The 20,050-nt window shown below is 36.7% G+C and overlaps 1 pseudogene across 1 annotated transcript in view; it reads left to right on the top strand.

Moving 5' to 3' along the window:
- Positions 1-9,024: 9,024 nt before the first annotated feature.
- The window catches only part of LOC149818574 (LIM domain-containing protein WLIM1-like), an 87,817-nt pseudogene continuing 76,791 nt past the window's right edge, over positions 9,025-20,050 (top strand). The window contains exon 1 of the transcript XR_016427309.1: positions 9,025-9,281. The product of XR_016427309.1 is annotated as an LIM domain-containing protein WLIM1-like (transcript). The remainder of the gene's footprint in view (positions 9,282-20,050) is intronic.

Below are 20,050 nucleotides of genomic sequence, written 5' to 3' on the forward strand. Positions count from 1 at the left end.
ACTTTCTTTTGTATTCACTTGTAGCTCTATATGTTTTTGTGATCTAGCTGGCACTCTTTTGTCATGTTAATTGCTTGGTCTTTATTGATTTCTTTTTTTACCCCACTGCACCCCCAAAACCAATCGACATTTTTTTTTTTTAAATTTTGTGACGGATTAGCGACGGATAATATTCGTCGCTAATATTTAGTTTTGCGATGAAATATAATCTGTCACTAAAATAGTGATGTATTAGCGACAGATTACATATCGTCGCATAACTAAATTCGTGCTTATTTAGCGATGGACATGATCCATCGCTAATCCATCATAAATTAGCGATAGATCTGTTCGATCTCCAATTAGCGACCAGGATTATGCAACAGACACTATCCATCGCTAATTTGTCTTCAATTCATCGCTAATTTGTTTAGCAACGGATAGCGTCTGTCGCTAATCTACGTTTTTCTTGTAGTGTATATAAATAAACCTAAGTGATGTTGGTATTATCCAGTTAGTGTTTTGATGCTTCTACCAATGTGCTGCATTAAAATTTTAATAAAATGCTTGATTAAAAAAATCTTTATGATGTTGTATGTGCATGTTGTATGAATCTTCTAGTATAAATACAACTAAATAGTTTAATAAAGTGAACTTATAACAAATTTCAATGCAATATGTAATGGTTACTCATAGAGGGAATTCGTATTTGTCAAAAGAGACATATGCTGCTATACGCGAGTCGGTATAATAGGATGTGGTACAAAGGTGTAGAAAGCATGGAGATGCACCATTCAGGAGAGCACCCTCTTCATCTCTCACATCTAGTAGTCGTGTTTCGCATTGTTACAGAGTAGTGAGTATTGAATCTCCATCAGTCTTTTCATAGAGGAGTCCTGCAGAAGTGAACACAAGAGTACCTCCTGAGTATACCACTAACTAGATCCTGTATGAGTTGTTGCAGGCCACACGTGCACAACAAGGTCAGCCACAAATTGTGAATATGAGTGTTACTTTTTGGGCCGAAAGGTTCAAGAATATGCAACCCCCACTGTTCGATGGCACCCCAGATGGTGTTATGGTAGAAATTTGGTTGTTATAAGTAGAGAAAGCATTGGATGTCATTCAGTGCCCGGAGGAGCAGCGAGTCTGTGTGGCTATGTTCAACCTTACGAGTGACGTTGAACACCTTAGAACTACACTTGTTTTGATCCATTTTTATGAGAAAGTTCAACATGCAATTCGTCTCAAGGAGCAAGAAAATAGAGAAAGATGAGGAATTTAGGAAGTTGCGCCAAGGGAGCATGACAGTGACGCAATACATGACCTGATTCAATTCTTTCTTTTGCTTCACAAAGTCATTGGTGGCGGTAGAGAAGGAGAAGTGCAAACGTTACGAGAGGGGCTTGAGGCCCAAACTTTTGTGGTTGGTAGGGTCATTGCAAGTCAATAAGTTCAGTCGACTTGTGGATCTTGCATCGAGGTATGAGTTTTGGGACCAAAAAACAAAGGAGAAGCCCAAGATGGAGGAAAAGCCCAAGAACATCACCCACGGTGTGCCCGAGACTTCTCACGAAAAGTCTCAATATGGTGGATGTTACCATCAAAAGCACAAAAAGTCTTATGGAGGTCAGAATAGTGGGCATGACAACAAATAAAAGGATAACACTTCTGGTGAATATCATACAAAGAGGCAGAGGGTGCAAGACTAGAGTCATCCTAGTGACAAGTGCATGACTGATGGCCTGCGAAAGCATGAAGGGTCATGTGAAGTAAAGAATGTCAGATGTTATAATTGCAATCCAATAGGTCAATGTGCCAGCAAATATCCTCAACCTGACTGAAAGGACAACGAAACCTATAAGCAGAAGTCAGCAGTTTCTGGTCGAGTTTATATTGCCACCTTTCAAGAAGCCCTTGATAGTCTTGATGTGGTGGAAGGTATACTCTTTATCTCTGGAGTTTTTACACGTGTATTGTTTGATTCTAGAGCCACAGATAGTTTCACCACCTCATTTTTTGTAAAACTGTTACCAGTTGCACCATCACAATTAGACATTCCTTATCAAATAGAAACACATATAAAAGATTCTAACATGTAAACATTGAGAATAAGAACTGTGTTGTGTGTATAGACAAACATGAGTTGTCTGTGAACCTTCTCCAATTAGAATTCAAGGATATAGATATGGTTTTAGGAATGGAGTGATTGTCCAACCATCATGCCACTATTGACAGTAGAAGATAGTGTGTGAGTTTTTAAAAACCCCAAACTCTAACTTTCACATTTTAGGTTTTAGAAAATTAGCTAAACCAATAATCATATCATACATTCGAGAATGATGTGTTGGAATTTTGGCCTACATGAAGACTGAGGAAAGAGACAACCTCACAGTAAAGGACGTAGAGGTAGTGCAAGAGTATGCAGATGTATTTCCAGTGGAACTTTCAAGTCTTCCTCCTGACCTAGAGATTGAGTTCCAGATCAATCTTATTCTGAGAACAACACCTATCTCCAAGGCCTCGTACCGGGTGGGACCTATAGAACTTTAAAAACTCAATAAACAACTTCAAGATATATTAGACCCTTTGAGATAATTACAAGGGTTGGACCGATAGCATACCGTTTAGCTTTGCCACTTTCTTTGTCTAGAATTCATAAATGCGTTTTATGCCTCCATGTTGTGAAAGTATGTGCTAGATCCCTCGCACACATTTGATACATTTGAGTCAGTGTTAGAAATCCAAGATGACTTGAGCATTAGTGAAAGACCCATTAAGATTTTTTACTCGAATAAACAAATATTAAAAAACAAAGTCATACCACTAGTGCTAGTTAGATGAAAATGTCACAACAGGAATGAGGCCACTTGGGAGCGTGAGACAAACATCCGAGAACAGTTTTCACATCTGTTATTAGGTAAGATTCAGGATGAATCTTCTTTTAAGAAGGGGTAGAATTATAAAACCTATATCGTGGAAAAAAATGGTTAAAGATTTAAAAAAAATAATAGAGATAAAGATGGAGATGAGGAAACCATTTCTCATATTGAGGAATGATTTCTAATTACCATTGTGAGGGGAAAATCATGGGAGCCTTCCCATGATTTTGAATGAGTGGGGAAAATGGGGGACTCCCACAATTGTGAGATCCCTATTTAAGGGATTTCACAACCCTCTCCACCCCACCATATTCTAAAAAAAAGGAGAAGAAAATTTGCAGAGAGAAAGGGAGTTGCATAGAGGAAGAGAAGTGAAGGAGAGAGAGGCGTTGTTCGACGGGGAAGAAACCACAAGTAAAACCCCTCCCCACCTTTTCTGCTATTCTTTTTAGAAGGAGAGAAAGAGGGTGAGAGATAGAGGTCGTCACCCACTGTCTCCACCGCTGACAACCAGGGGGTTGCCGACATTCTCTATTATAGAAAAAAAAGACACCAGCAACCATGGTTGCCGGTGTTGGTGGATTCAGGAAGAGAGGAAGAGAAACTGACAACCATGGGTTACCAATGTTAGTGGAGCCATTGAGAGAGGAAGAGAATCGACAACCAGTGGTTGCCGGATTTTGTGAAAAAAAAAGAGAACAACCATCTCGATCGTTCTCAGTTGGGAGTCTGACCGACTTGGTATAGACTGAACCAAGCTGAGTCAACCCAACCCGAACCAGTCTAGGTGTAAACCCACACCAGGTCAAGCTAGGTTGATGATCGACTCAGTCTGGGTGCAGCCCAGACCGAGTGTGGTTAGAGAATAAAAAAATGGCTCTTTCGATCATATGTCGGCCGACTTGGTCTGGGCTGAACCTGGCCAAGATGGCCTCACCGAACCGGTCTGGGTGATTGAGGACCGACTCGGTCCAAGTTCAACTAGACTGATTCTGGTCATAGAATAAAAAAAGAAAAAGAAAAATGAGAGAGGAAATGTGCCTTGTCTCAGTTTTATATGTTGAACCGGACCCAGACCAAACTAGGTCTGGGTTAAGCTTTTGTGAGCCTGCGAGACAGAGTCTGGACCCTCTATCTCAGGTCCAGATCCAAACTGAAATAAGTCTAATCCAGTCTATGTCAATAAAGACTAGATCTTTGTTTTAATCTAGTTGATTCAAACCCAAGTTAAATTGAATCTGGATTAATTGAAGCATAATTGGATCTGAGTTCAGTTGGTACCAAACCCATTTTGAATTGGATACGGTCCAGTTGTATCAAATTGGATCCAAACCTAGTTTGTTTACTTGAGAGTGAGGTAGAGAGTGGATCTCTGTCTCATGTCCAGTTTGAATCCAAACCGGGCCGAACTAGATTTAGTTCGATTTGTATCAAACTGGATCTGGATCCAGTTCACTTAACTAAAGAGAGAAAGACTAGGACTAAAACTAGATTGAGCTCAGACTAGACCTGGACTGAGTCAAGTCAAACTCGCAAGACAATAAAAAGATCAAAATACCCTTATGTCATGGAATTAGTAAAACAATCATAACTTCTCACTTAAAACTCAGAATCGGGTGAAGTTTGGTTTATTGAAATCGATATGCAGAGAGGAATCTATCTATTCTGATCTCATGACTAAACACATAGCACAAAAATCAAGGTCTACAAACCACTTTAAGAGGGGTAGTTTGGTAATTTTATAAAATATAAGAAATGTGGTTTAATAATTAAATGAGTCTTTGGGTGGTGTATAAACTCGACTACTACTGTGAGAGACTCAACTGCAGGTTAGAGTTCAACGCTTGCGTTTGAGGTAAGGGATATTATAAGTATGCCTAGTTAATAATAAGCAAATATTTTTATTTGCATATATGTGATAGTTGCATGAAATTATATATGTTTAAGAATGTAGTTTTTACCTTGCATGTTATGTAGTTGTATTTCTAGAAATTATGTATCTTTGAGAGATAGAATGAATGCATACAAGTTAGCTACCATGCAGAAGATGATTTCATGTATTTTTGAGCTTCAATATGATATGCATGATTAGAGAAATGTTATATTTTAGATAAAAATACATATTCTGAGCTTGAGAATATAAAAATATATGCATGAAAAAATAACTGAGTATTTGAGAGATTTTTTTGAGTCCCTTTTTTCAATTATATTTATTGCGAGATTCGAGTTATCTTAGCATGTTAGACTTAATCCCATGAATTTTAGAAGAGGCGATAGATGAAAATGGCTACCTTATTGCCATCAGAGTGAGAGCCACCATAAGCGTGGGACAATAGTGATTTATTGATATAGAGACACTTCATCTTCTGCATGCTTAGATATTTATGAATATCAAAACCCTAGAAATATTCTGAGAAATTTACTTGAAATAGAGAGCAAATGAACTTGAGGTAGTTCATGTGGGAACGAGAGAGTTGCATAAAAATATCTCTGGGGTTATTTTTACATAGTGAGTGGAACTCTAGGAAAATCATAATGTAGGATGAACCATGCACCTTAGGAGCAAGTATAGCTCCTCAATCTGACTTTCCGGCTAGCTACCAGTGGGTCATCTTTCACTGCATTGCCTAGTGATCCTAGTCAGGATCGCTCATAATGGTTCATAGTCTAGCCAACATCATAAAATTGAGGTATTCTACATGGTTTACTATGCCTATAATAGGCTATTGCCGATATATCTAATCTAGTGTAGTAGTTAGCATTGAATAAATGCTAACTTGTGAGTTTGAGAAAGTTAGTGGAGGAATTTAAAGGAGACAAACTTGTGTGTTCTATGATAAAAATGAAACTAAGACTAGGGGCTTAGAGTCCACTACAGTTACTCACCTCCTTAATAATTACAAATATAGGTTTCAGAAGATCTAATTGAGGTAGGTTGGCGTAGCTGCTTTCGTCTACAGGTATTTGCAAATGATCAAAGACTTTTACTTTACTGTTTTTATTTATTGAACCTTATGAAAATATGTGTTTTTAAGTTGGATGATGTAGATGATATGACCATGGTTATAAGATTATAATGTTTTAATTTTGAAAAAAAAACATTATGCCATGTTTTCTCTGCACTCACTTTGTACTTTTCCCTCTGGAAAGTAATACTCACAAACCCGAACACGAGAGGTCCTGGATCAAGTGTTACAGAAAAATACTTGATTACCCTTATCCAAAGGAGAGGGGCACTGCCCACAAGGGCTCCCCTCATCTGGTAGGGGTAACTTGTGAACGTCACTAAGTAGATGGGATGTCACAAGTTCCAAACCCACAAGTTGTCAAAATTGAGTGTGATCCCTAAATGTGCATAGTTGATTAGGGGTTTGCCCTTGGCCTAGTCAGAGAGAGAGAGAGAGAGAGAGAGAGAGAGAGAGAGAGAGAGAGAGAGAGAGAGAGAGAGGTGTATTATTAGTTGGTTCAACAAAACTGAAATTTGACGAGTTAGTGGACAATGGTAAGCATAGGTACTTGTTTGGCAATTTTCAAAAAATGACAGGCCTATATCAAGATAGGTGATGCCCAATTTTGAAATTAGGAGAAAAAAATGATTCAATTTAAAGAAAATATTATAGAACATGTTTTTTTTCCTACAGTATAAGATACTATTGCAACCAATATTATCCTTATTTGAAAATTTGAAATACTATATTGGATATCATCAACAAAAGTTTGTCAAGTGTATGAAAATGAGAGTGGATCAGGTTAGAAGTGAGGTGCTTTATGTTGGAAAAAATTCAATCAGTGGGCATGTCAACTGAGCTTGAACTAGGTATGCTCAAAAGCAAGTGTTAGATGCTCTATTTTCATGCGATAGTTGGCTCACTTAGGATCAAGTCCTTGGTGAAATGTGTATTCGTACAACTTCGCTCTTAGGATATAATTGAGTTTTTGCCTACTCATAGAGGTTAACCCATGCCTTTCATTGGATAATACCAAGCAACTTGATATGACCACCTTGAACCTGTTCACTAGGTTAGATAGACCTATGCTCAACTTTCGGCTACACCTTTGGCTTGACTTAGGTAGAGCCTTGACTAGTCAAAGTTTGAACCCACTATAAAGATGAATAAGATGAGCTAGATAGCATAGGGGAGTAGAGAGCTCATGGAAGAGAGGTCTCTAGCTTGAGAGCTGATGGAGGAGAAGAATGAGAGAGGGTTGGGTATATATAAATATTGGCTACTAATGAGTAAAAATCACTTTTTTCTTCAAAAATTTTCAATTTTTTGTAAATCAAAATGTTACGGATGTGATCTACATGGTTTTTTTTATTAAGAAACTTGTTTTGAATCAGGTGATTATGACAAGTAATTAGGTTTTTAAAATGGTCTAAATCAATGGTCCACAATGTGCCAAAATTTCATAACTCAAAAGATTACATCTTTACATTAGAAAAACATGATCAAAAGCTTGATCCTTAGTAAACAAACCATGTTGAACACATCTATGTTGTTAGATCGAGTTGGTACAACTTACACCTATGATTTTTTACTCCGTAAATAGCAAATATTTTACATATATATACATATATATCCAGCTCAACAATTACAAATAAAGAGGTCAAGGCTGGTTAAACAACTAGCAATAAATGACTTAAATGGTTAGGAGGGGCCATGCATGGACCAAAGGTAGAAAATCTGGTCACAGGACAAAAATGGCCCAACCAAGGTCAAGAACATTGGAGCAAGGTCAATGGTCAACAAGACTGAAGTAAAGAGGGTGGTTGGGAACATATATAGGACTATAAAAGCAAAAGCGTCGAAGGACGTTGGACAATTCCATATCAAAGTAAAAATGGTTCTAACGGGTAGGATGACTAGGTCAAGGTCTAAATTGGTTTGGTCAAAGCTCATAAAAGGTCAGTCAATGACTAATTTTGGTCTTGGGGATAAAACCATCCAAAGTAAAAAAATAATGGTAAAAAACCAAAACCAAACCAAACCGCGTTAGGTTGAGTCGGGCTGGACTGAACCTAAATACAAAATCCAAGGTCCAAAGTTCAATTGATGTCTCTAATGAGAAAGATTGGGTCAAGGTCGAATTGGTTTGGTCAAAGCTCAAAAAGGGTCGGTGAAAGATTGGTTTTGATCTTAGGGATAAAATTATTTGAAGTACAAAAAAGAATGATCAAAGATCATGACCAAACAACATCAAGTCTAGTAGAGTCAAGCAAAACCAAACCTGAACCTAAACCCAAATCAAGCCCAAATCCCAAGTCTAAAATTCAAAATTCAGTTGATATGTCCCCATTAACCCTTGTCCCTTTTCCACAATATAAACACAAGTCTTGAATGTGAGACTAAACTATATAGGAATTAATGAAACCTACTAAGACCCAAGGGGTTGTCTATTATGGGGCTTAGAACGTTTGATGAGCAGTCTAGGTTCAAATCCTATGGGTGTCACCCCCTGCATAAGCAGAAGCTTTGTGACGAGGGTTAAGCCTTAAAAATTTTGGAAGCAGATCACGTCATGCTAAAAATGAGCATTTTTGCTCATGCGGACATCGTGACCGTCTGTTTGCAGGATGAGCCAGCGCTGTTAAGTCACTGTAAAAATACAAAAAATAAATGAAACCTACTAGCTTAAGTAAATGTAAAGTAATGGGTAGGCAAACCTAGGTTCTAAACAAAACCCAACAACTTGAAATGCCCTTCATGATAACAGCTGTCATTCATCCGTTTTAAACCCCTCCAATGCCGTTCATCCAAAGCATAAACGACATCTTTAAAACGGTGGAGCCCATCCAAAAAATGGGCATCCCACCCGTGATGAATTGGATGCGGGTCATTTTAAGATTAACGGCATCCAAGGGGCCCCTCACGGTATTACCCTCTGGGGCGCTCCTACCTGATCCCCGGCTCTAGGAAAATTGGCCAGATATTTTTAGCCGTTACATAGACCACCGGCAGTCGGCAAATGTGCTCCACTGTCTGCAGACTGCACAATGTGAAAGCCCCACTCTGTAAGTTCGCTGGAGTGGGACCCACCACCCCAGCTAAGTGAAAATAAAAAATAAAATCCAAATTAATTCAGGGAGTGGAATCCGGTCAGACCTCACTAAGTCTCATTATTGTAGTGTGATTCTTTCTTCTCATAGTTAAGCTGTCATCTCTCGAGACAGAGAAACACTCACACCCACTTCAACCAGTCTCTCTCTCTCTCTCTCTCTCTCTCTCTCTCCAGGAGAGGCCGTTTCTCTTTGATTCTGTTGCAGAGAAGAGGTCTCTGAAGATGGCAACCTTCGCTGGTACAACCCAGAAATGCAAGGCCTGTGACAAGACCGTTTACTTGGTGGATCAGCTCACTGCAGACAACAGGGTCTACCACAAGGCCTGCTTCCGTTGCCATCATTGTAACGGCACTCTCAAGGTATATATACCCACCCATTTTTTCCATTGTTATTCGTATATATCATGTATAGATCTCTGCTTTGGTGATCATGGTAATTGATGTTTCTTTTGGGTAGATTCTTAGTGATTTTGGTTTTTGGTATCTGATGTGATTATGGTCTAATAGTTTTTTAGTTCATTTGTTTGGTTTGTGCATTTTGTGTATCTGATGGGTTCTTCTTGGATATGGTTTCAATTGGTATTGTGATATCATTTTCCTTGGGTACTTGTTGTGGTTCATGGCTGTAGATGGTGCTACTAGATTTTGCTTTTTGGGCACCTGATATGTTGTTGTGAATTGCCTTTTTTCTGTTGGGTTTGGTAATTGCCCTTGATCTGTGGTGCATGAGAAATCGTTTTGAATGGTGTTTTTCTCTTTTAACTGATAACTTTTTCTTGTTCCAATTATTTATGGATTTCTCTTTGCATATATTCTTATTGCTTTCACCAAACAAATTCCGGGTGCCTGACAGATAGACGGTTTGGTAGTGTATGTTCTTTGATGTATTAGTGTTGAATTGCTCTCTTTCGGATCAGCGACAGTGGAGTGTGTTAATTCCTTATCTGACTAGAAATATGTCCTGGGATTCCTTTGCTTTTAGGATCTGGGTACCTTACTTTTGAAATGTATTTTTTTCCTTACTTTTGCAGTGTCTTCAGGTTACGTCTTTTATTGTGACACAGATCATGATATATCATGTTCTTCAATTTTGTTCCAACACAGTGAGAATGAATTGGAGTGTAATGTTCTTTGTTTTCTCTTACTTCTGTCTTTGTGCTTCTTATTCGTGAGAAGTTTTTGCCATAGAGAATCCCTTAAGCATCCCATATAAGTCTTCGTTACATTGTGAAATGCTACTCTGCCATGATGTGATATGCTTCCAATGCCAATAAAAATTAACCCATCTGATGGTAACTGCCAAAGAAAGTTCCAAGCTAAAATCTCACAAGTAATACTTTGCCCTGGATCATTTCAGGTTTTTCTTTTTTCTTTTATAATGCATGAAAAGGAACCATGTACATTAGTTTGTCATTTATGCATGTTTTCACTTCATGAATGGAATCCTAGAGCCTTTATTTTTGGTGATTTTTATTTTCTTGGATGTAAATCATTGTTGATTCAGTGTCTGGAGGCTACAAATGTGTTTTTTCCCTTTCGTATCATCTTTCTGTCATTCTTCATAAATTATAGCTTAAAGAAAATGAAAGAACTTTGTAAATCTTGTGATCTTTTTTTTTACAAATAATAGAATTCTTCATAAATTTTATGATCTTTTGATTTTTCTATTAGAATTGTAGTTAGAGATGCAGATGGCATGAAATATATCAACCAAAAACTGCATTAGTTTTTTTACTAGCTCATCTAAGAATATTAGTTTCAATTGGTACTCGCCTGAACTCAACCAGATTAATCAATTTTTGGTATGATCAACAATTAAGCACATACCATTTCAAAAATTCGTGGAAGTTTTCATTTATGAAAAACTGATCAATCATATTGTATTGTTTGTATCTCATGTGATTATATGTATTATGTATACCATGTGAAAAGAATTCCACTAGAAATGCAGTTAATCTCGAGAGTAAATACCCTCAGACTGCCTGATGGATGTTTACCTTTTATATATAGTGATCTCATCAACTTGAGTCATAAATATCATTAGCATGGAGAATATGTGTAGAATTTTATATACATTAACAAGAGCCGTGATCGGCTCTGAAATTAGTCATGTTTATGATAAAACAATCTGGCCCTGTTGAGCAAACTGTTCAATTGGAAGCATGATGGAATTGTTAAAATGTATTATATATATATATACACTTTTCTGTGTATGTAAACTGAAATACCCATCAGGGATATTTTAGTCATTTCATCATTGTAATAGGCGTCACTCCCCTAGAGACTGACGACTTCTTTTTTATTTTGTTCTCTTTTCTCTTTATTTATTTTTTTACTGTTATAAAAGTGTTGTTCGGAGCTGGTCTAACTAGCTGTAAACCTGCCCCCAACTGCTAGAAATCTAGCTATTGGGTCTGGCCCAACTAGGGAGTGCCTATTTAAAGACACTCCCTCCTTTGTATTATGTTATGCTTTTTTCTAAGCATATTTAAATAAAGCCCTATTATTTTTACTTGTGTTTGCTCTATTTTGAGAGATTGTGTGTTAGCCCTTAGTGACTCTGTGTATTTAGCCCATTAGAGGCTTTTGTACTTGTGTGTGTGCACCTTTGTAGCCACTTTGTGGCTTTGTAGTTGTACACTTGTTGTTTAATTACATTGTATCAAAGCTTTTGGTGCTCTTGGGTGAAAGCTTGAACGTAAGGAGGAGGATCGTGAGATTGGTGGAGCATTGGTTTGTTGGCTTGTTGCCTCGAGAAGTGTGCCATCAAACTTCTTCAACATTTTTTTCTTGCTATCTTCTCCTCTTCTTTCTTCTTTTTCTTATTTCTTTTCTTTCTTCCATTATAGCCGATAGAGAAATTGTGACGGTTGTTCCCATCAAATTTGATGGGAAAAACTACAACATGTTGGCCGCGGCGGTAAAAAAGGGTCCTCATGGGTAAAGATTTGTAGCACTTTGTTGATGGATCCGCATTGGAACCACAACCAATTCTCACAAAATTAGTTGTTGGAACCGATGGTGAATCTAAAGAAGAAAGCCTTAAGGGGATTGAAAGAGAAAAGGCTATGCTTGAATACAAAAAGGCCTATAAAGAGTTGGAAGTAGGCCATGCGAAGATTATTTTTCTCTTTATGTGTAGTATGCAAGAGGAGCTTTTCTCCGATATGCTTGAGTTTAAAAGAGTCCATGAGGCTTATGAATATGTTAGATAAACATATACCCAAAAAGATGTGGCACACAAATAGGACCTCAAAGACAAAATACATAGTTTCAAACAAGGTGTTAAAATCGTGAGGGAATACTATATAGTACCCGTGTGATGCCCTGAAATTTTACTGAAAATTTTTCTTTTTAAATATTGACAGCAGAAAATGATTTAATATTGAGTCCAGATTTGAAAATTTTGAGCGAGCCATATAGGTCAAAGAAGATAAAGTTATTATCAGAGTAAAAATAAAAATATTATTTATATCATTTTTGACAAAATGTACAGATAGTTCAAAACTTGGGAATACAAAATATTATGAACAAAAGTCCCAAGTTGGACCCTGGATCCTCCGAAGAGTACTAGTCCTCGATGTTGCTCCTACCCCGCTGCATTCAGTGATTTATACCTAAACAAAACCCATTAAAGGGTCAGACTTAAGTCTATACCAATTCTGGTAATTCAGAATATTAAACATAATCAATTTAGATGAAGCTTTTCATCGAAACATAATGCATATGCTTGTATTGTTTTGTTCAAAGAATGATTATTTTATTTGAGGCTTGATACACACACACACACACACACACACACACACACATATATATATATATATAATTTTATTTGAAAGGGATATACGCAACGACTATTTATTTTATTTGAAATATAATTCTTTTTCTCAAAGTATGGTACGTACCAAAACTATTATTTTATTTGAAATATGATTATTTTATTCCAAGTATGATACATACCAAAACCTATTATTTTATTTGAAATACTTGTTTTATTCAAAATATGATACGTACCAAAAAACTACTTTATTCAAAATCCAATGCGTGTATATATAAGTTATTTTATTTGAAGTACCCTGTATATATATATATACATATACATATACATATACATATACATATACATATACATATACATATACATATACATATACATATACATATACATATACATATACATATACATATACATATACATATACATATACATATACATATACATATATATATATATTATAATGATTCAAATATAAATGAACATATATGTCTCGAATATACATTTAAATATTCAGAGATCACACGCATTTGGTGGTAGAACTTACTTCATAGAGTGCGGTGATAAGAAACGGAAAATTCCCAAAAATCCTGGGGTAATTTTGCTCCAAATAAAATTCTAGCGTGTGATGGTGATAATAACGACCGAATCAGGAAGTGCGAGGAACCCGAGTCGGTAACTTGGTCAAACTAGACTAGGGTTAGTTCGAGCACGCCAACCGGTGGACAGAATTGGGTTAGTGAAGGTGGTGCTGGTACTGAATTGGGGACACCTAGATGAACTGATTACGAGGAGTGTGATCGTGGTCAGTCTTAGGTGTAGCGAACAAGTGAACCGGGCCTAGGTTAGGCTGGGTCGAATTAGTGAGGAGGTACGGTGGCTGGGTTAGGTGGTTGTAAGTGGTGGTGGTTCAGCTACCACCAATGGTAGTGATAGAAGAAAGAAGAGGGTGGCTGCTGGGTTAGCCACCAGCAATAGTGGTTTAAGGAGGCTAGGTGGTGAAAGGGAGGGGGTGAAGAAGAGTGGGTGAGAGAGTGTGAAGTAGATTGGTGAGAATGAATTCAGATAGTGGGACTGACCCCTATTTATAGGGAAGAGAGGAGGGACTTGTGAGTTTTGGTGTTGCCAAATGGCAACACCAAAGACCTCACGTTAAGGCCTTAGATATTACAAGTGTTGAACTTAGTTCAACACTTGTAATATACCAAATACTATTGGCTGAAAATGATGTGCGCCCCTTGCTAGGCCTATATGGTCCTTGGGTTTGATCTAAGGTGATCCTGCCTAAAGTCCAAGGCCCCTGCCAGTTCAGTTGGTTGAACTGAACTGGCCAAGCTACTTAGTTATATTAACTAAGTTCTAACCTATGTATTCAAAGATATATATATATATATATATTCATTATTTTACTTTATTTTATTTTTTTTATCAAGCCATAATTATAGTTGACTGGCTTAGTCAACCCATGGATGGACGAATATGACTGTACTGGTCATAAATATCCCTGTGATATTTATAAAATGACTATTTTAGCCTTGAAACTTGTCGAGCATGTTCTGAATGCATTACAACTCTGATTTCAACAAAATCAAGATCAACTTTCTTAGAATTTTGATACGAACGAAATGTGTTCGAAACCTATAAAATAGATCTTAAAAATTATGATTTTGCCCTTGGGATTGCCAGGCATGTTTTGCGAGCGTACGAGCTTCCATTTCGACGAAATCACTTGCGTTCTTTTCAGATTTTTGATGTGGTCACAATCGTGATATCTAAAATCATAAAATAGGTTGCCAAAAATATTTATATTCAAACAAAAATCTCTGAAAAATTATCAGGTATTACAACCCACAAAAGGCTTTGGGATCAATTGGCTAAACTTGAGCCTATATGGGAGACTCCTAATGATGCTAAAGAATGAAAGAAATACAAGCATGAGGAACAATTGTTCTAATCTTTTAGAGGTCTTAGATCCGAATTTGAACAAGTTCGGGTCAATATTATTCATAGAAAAAAACCTCTTCCCTTACATAAAGTCTTGGCTCAAGTATGCATGGAGGAAACTAGATTAAAATCTATGTTTAAATCTAAGGAGATAAAAGGATAATGTGTTGGCCGTCTCAAAACCGGGTGCCAATACAAATGTTTATAAACCACCTCTTTTTTCAAAACCTTACCATGAGAAGTATAAATATGATGACAACAAGAAGAGAACTATATTGACTTGTCATAATTGTGGAGAACCAGGCTATATTATACCATTTTGCCCCAAGTTCAAAGAAAGAGAAGACAAAAATGTGGCATCTGTGGGAGCGTCTCACGAAGAAAGAAGTGAAACCAATGAAGATTCAAAATTTATTGTAACCATGTTCTCTCAAACATAGTGGCAATTCATCTACTAATAAAAAGCTCCTCTTTTCGGTGCCGCGGTCTCTATATCATCACCTTCCGGTAAGGTTTCATGGCTTTTGGATTCGGAAGCCTCATTTGATATGACTCCACATTCTTTTTTACTTTCCAAATATTGCACTAATTCAACACAAAATAATGCTTTTACCGCCGATGGTTCTTCTCTTAGCATAAAAAGCATTGAAAATTTTGAAAGTACTTCAAAATTCTCTATTCCAAACTCTTTTTTGTTTCACAAATTACCGATCATGGATGTAGTGTCTCCTTCTCATCCAAAAGGTGTTTTGTGCAGGATCTCCAGTCCAGGAAGTAGATTGAAGGACATCTAGAAGGATACCTTTACTATATGGATCGTTTTCTTCTTCCAAAAAGTAATTTTTGTTATAATGTTCAAAAATGTAAATTTAGCTTTATGACATCAAAGATTAGGATATCCTAGTTTATCAAAGTTATCTCATGTACCCCATTTAAACAAATTTTGTAATGAAAAATTCTACTGTAAGGATTGTGTTCTTTGCAAAATAAAGGCTCTATCCTTTCCAAAAAGAACTTTTTTCTCCTCTAAACTATTTGAATTAGTATAGTCGGATGTATAGGGACCTTCTCCTATTTTATCTAAAGGTTTCGCTTATTATGTAATATTTATTGATGATTATACTATATACTCATGAATATACTTTCTTAGGCACAAAAATGAAGCTTTTGAGAACTTTAAAAAATACCATAACTTCATCAAAAACCAATTTAAGACCAAAATTTCTATCTTCCGCTCCGACTCGGGGGGAGAATTTATGTCAAACGATTTTAAAACTTATTTTAAAAATAAATGAAATTATTCATCAAAGATCATGTGCCTATACTTAACAAAATGGATTAGCTAAAAGAAAATATAGGTACATAATTGAAACTACTAGAACTCTTTTAATCGCAAAAAATGTTCCAAAACATTTTTGTGTTGAATCATACTTGACTGCTGTATATCTCATCAACCAACACTTTCGTTATCAAAGCTTCAAAATATTTCTCTTTATGAAAAACTTTTCAAAATCTCTCCCGATTATCTTAGACTAAGACCTTTTGGATATAAGTGCTTTGTTCTCACCGACAAAAATGATAAACTCTCTTAAAGCCATACCGTGCACTTTCTTTGGATATGAAAAGACTAAAAAAGGGTTTAGATGTTTTGACTTCAACAAGGAAAAACTATATATATATATATATACATGAATGTTCGTTTTCTAGAAAATAAAAGTTTTTTTCAAAATGTGCCTAAGAAAGACTCTGAGTATTCTTTTTTGCTTGAATTATTGCCTCAAAATAAGGATAATTCTTTATTTAAGAATAATAGAAATGAAGAGATTCAATCAAATTAGGTTGATGAAAATATTGAAACTGGAAGACCTAGCACAATTCATTATAGAAACGAGAAAATGATAGTCAACCAAATGCATTAGAAATATATTCCACCTTAGAAAATCAACAATTTGAAGGAGTTAGAAGATCATATAGGACTTCTAGACCCCTTGATAGATTTGTCTCATATGAGTCTTAATTTCATGAAGGGATTGTTATTCTTCTCCTTTATATTAATGGCAGGATCATTACAGGTTAAGACAAACATGGAGTAAAGTATATTAAATGTATTCTTAAAAAATATTTTGAAATGACTAATCTTGGATTTCTTAGATTTTTTCTTAGAATTGAGGTTGCCTACTCTCCTAGAGGATACTTGCTTTCTCAAACCAAGTTTGCTAATGATATTATTGACAAGTCAGATATTACTAATGAAAAAAGGGTGGACATATTTGAAGTTATTAATGCCAAGATGAAGATTAATGATGAGACACATCTGGATGATCCTACTCCATATCGCCAAATGATTGGCGCCCTGACTTATTTAACTATTACTAGGCATGATATTACGCATGCAGTTCATACTGCTAGCGAATTCTAACCTTCTCCCACCACAGTTCACATGAGTATTGTGATGAGAATTGTTAGATATTTACAAACCTCTACTTCTAGAGGTCTTGTGTTATCCTTCTCTTCCTCTCTTGAGTTGAATGCTTATTCTGACTTAGATTGGAAGGAGATTCAAATGATTGATGTTCAACTATTGGTTTTTGTACTTTTTTAGGTAATTCTCTGGTGTCGTGGAAGTGCAAAAAACAACAAAAAATATTTTTATCATCGACTGAAGCCGAGTACTGTGCAATGACTATGACAACATTTTGTAAAGATTACTTGAAGACATTAGCGTTCATCTTCAGACACCTTCCTATTGTGATAATAAAAGTGAAATATACATAATTGAGAATCATACGTTTCATAAAAGAACCAAGTATATAGAAATGGGTTGCCATTGTATGCATGAAGAATTTCTGAGGCAGACCTTTACCCTACCTTATGTTACTTCTAAGGATCAACTAGCATACTTCTTCACTAAGGCACTTTCATCGTTTCGATTTTATTTTCTTGTCAAACTTTTGGTTATCACACCGTAAGTTTGAGGGGGTGTTAAAATGTATTATATATATCCTTTCTATGTATGTAAACTGAAAAACCCATTAGGGATATTTCAGACATTTCAGCATTGTAATAGGCATCAGTCCACTAGATTGACTTCTTTTTTATTTTATTCCCTTTTTTTTTACTGTTGTAAAAGTGTTGTTGGGAGCTGGTCCAACTAGCTGTTGGACCAGCTCAACAGCTAGAAATCTAGCCATTGGGGCTGGCCAAGGGCCAGCCCCTTGTGTATGGGAGTGCCTATTAAAGGGCACTCCCTCCTTTGTATTATGTTATGCTTGTTTCTAAGCATATTTGAATAAATCTCTATTATTTTTACTTGTGTTTGCTCTCTTTTAAGAGATTGTGTGTTAGCCTTTAGTGGCTCTTTGTATTTGGCCCATTAGAGGCTTTTGTACTTGTGTGTGCACCTTTGTTGTAATACTCGTAAATTTTATCAGATAAATAGACTTAAAATTTACATCCTTAGGTTGTTACAAGGATATTGTAATGTTTTAATTGTTTATTTGTATTTAGACCTCGGATATCCTATTTGGAACTTTAATGTCAGATCCATAAATATCCTGTTTGGATCTTCGATAATCCGATACGATCATTAGATATCGAATCACGAACCTTAATTTGAAAATTTAATAATCAATTTTCAGTTACCCGTAAATTTTATCAGATAAATAGACTTAAAATTTACATCCTTAGGTTGTTACAAGGATATTGTAATGTTTTAATTGTTTATTTGTATTTAGACCTCGGATATCCTATTTGGAACTTTAATGTCAGATCCATAAATATCCTGTTTGGATCTTCGATAATCCGATACGATCATTAGATATCGAATCACGAACCTTAATTTGAAAATTTAATAATCAATTTTCAGTCAAGGTGATCGGATTTGTGGTTTTGGATCCGCAAAATCCTGGACATAGAAGATTTAAATTGGTTTGGATCCAATTAGAATTTCTAATTGGATCTGAGATTCGCTGATTGAAGTCCATAATAGTTGTCTTGGACTCGTAAATATTAAATTTAAAGCCATGGTTCCAAGTCATGGTACGATGAAAACTTTGGATCTTTGGATCCAGATTTATTTAAAGGGTGTATGAAGCATAATGGACCCCAGATTCATAGTAAGTCAGTAGATATTTATAATAATGTAATTGGATCCACAACATTTTTAATTTGTGTTATACTCAATATTTAATAAGTTAAATATTTAGATGTGGGTCTGGATCCTCAGATGGATCCGGATATGCCCAGGACATGGACCCAGCTGTGGCGGGTTCGGGTTCAGCCGAACCAAACATGCACCCGACAGCACGTTCAAACCAAGTTAAAAAAAACAAAAAAACAAAAACAAATGCCCTACCCGATAAAAACGAGTGTTAGGGTTCGTTTTTGAACCCTAACACAGCGTGGAAGTGAGGAAGCTGAGGAAGGGGAGGGTGAGCAGCCGCCGGGTGAAGGGGAGGATAACGGATCCCCTTCCGATTTTCGTGGCACCCTTCCACATCTCGCCTCCTTCCTCTCCCATTTAGCCGAATCTCTCTCCTCCTCCTTCACTTTCTCTCTCGTCCCCCTCCTTGTTGCATCTCCAACGAGCCTTGCACGATCCTTCCTCGACAGCCGCCGCCGCCGACGACAATCCCCATCGGCGACCCGCGACCAAGTATCACTGTTGGCCAACGTTCCCTTCTCCGGTAGCCTTGCCAGCGACCCCCAACAGCATCAGCCTCCTCCCTCTCGCCGGACAAGGTAGGAACTCCGTAGCTTTTCCTGTTGGGTTATGGATTGGGTTTGGCTGGGAATTGGGTTTGTCATGGGGGTGAAGAGAAAACCTATTATCGTAGGTTCAGTTGATCCTGATGGGGCTCTTGGCTGCCGGAAAACCCAAGTAGGTGAGTGGGATTTTCGGCAGCTGCAACATTTTGATTTGGGGAAACTTCTTGGTAACCCCAGATTTTTGGGGGGGTTTCCGATGGTAGCATTAGATAACTTAGATCTGAGGATTTTCAGTTGTAGCATTCGGATAATCCCAAATTTTGGGGGGGGGGGTTACTTCTAGTTTTGGTGGAAGGGAATGCGTATTTATGTCAACAAAGCATGTTGTGTCTGTTCTATTTTGTAAATTGTAACCTGAGTATGATAAATCGATGTTGGCCAATAACATATGTTTTGTTCTGAAAAATATAATATGGTTATATTAATTCCCATTAGCCGATTTTTTACTGTTTCATTTTGCAAAACATAGCATGTTTAGGTTGGCCGATTGTGTCTATCTCATTCTGAAAGAAATCGTAACGTGGTTATGGAAAATAAAAATTATTGTTAACAACATGCCTAGTTAATCAGTTAGTGTTAACTGAATACCTTGGTACATGCTGATTAGTTCATGTTAATGGATTACCAGGTTATGTGCTGATCC

The sequence above is a fragment of the Nuphar pumila genome, chromosome 13 (assembly GCF_984573655.1).
Source record: "Nuphar pumila chromosome 13, dmNupPumi1.hap1.1, whole genome shotgun sequence".
Lineage (NCBI taxonomy): Eukaryota > Viridiplantae > Streptophyta > Magnoliopsida > Nymphaeales > Nymphaeaceae > Nuphar > Nuphar pumila.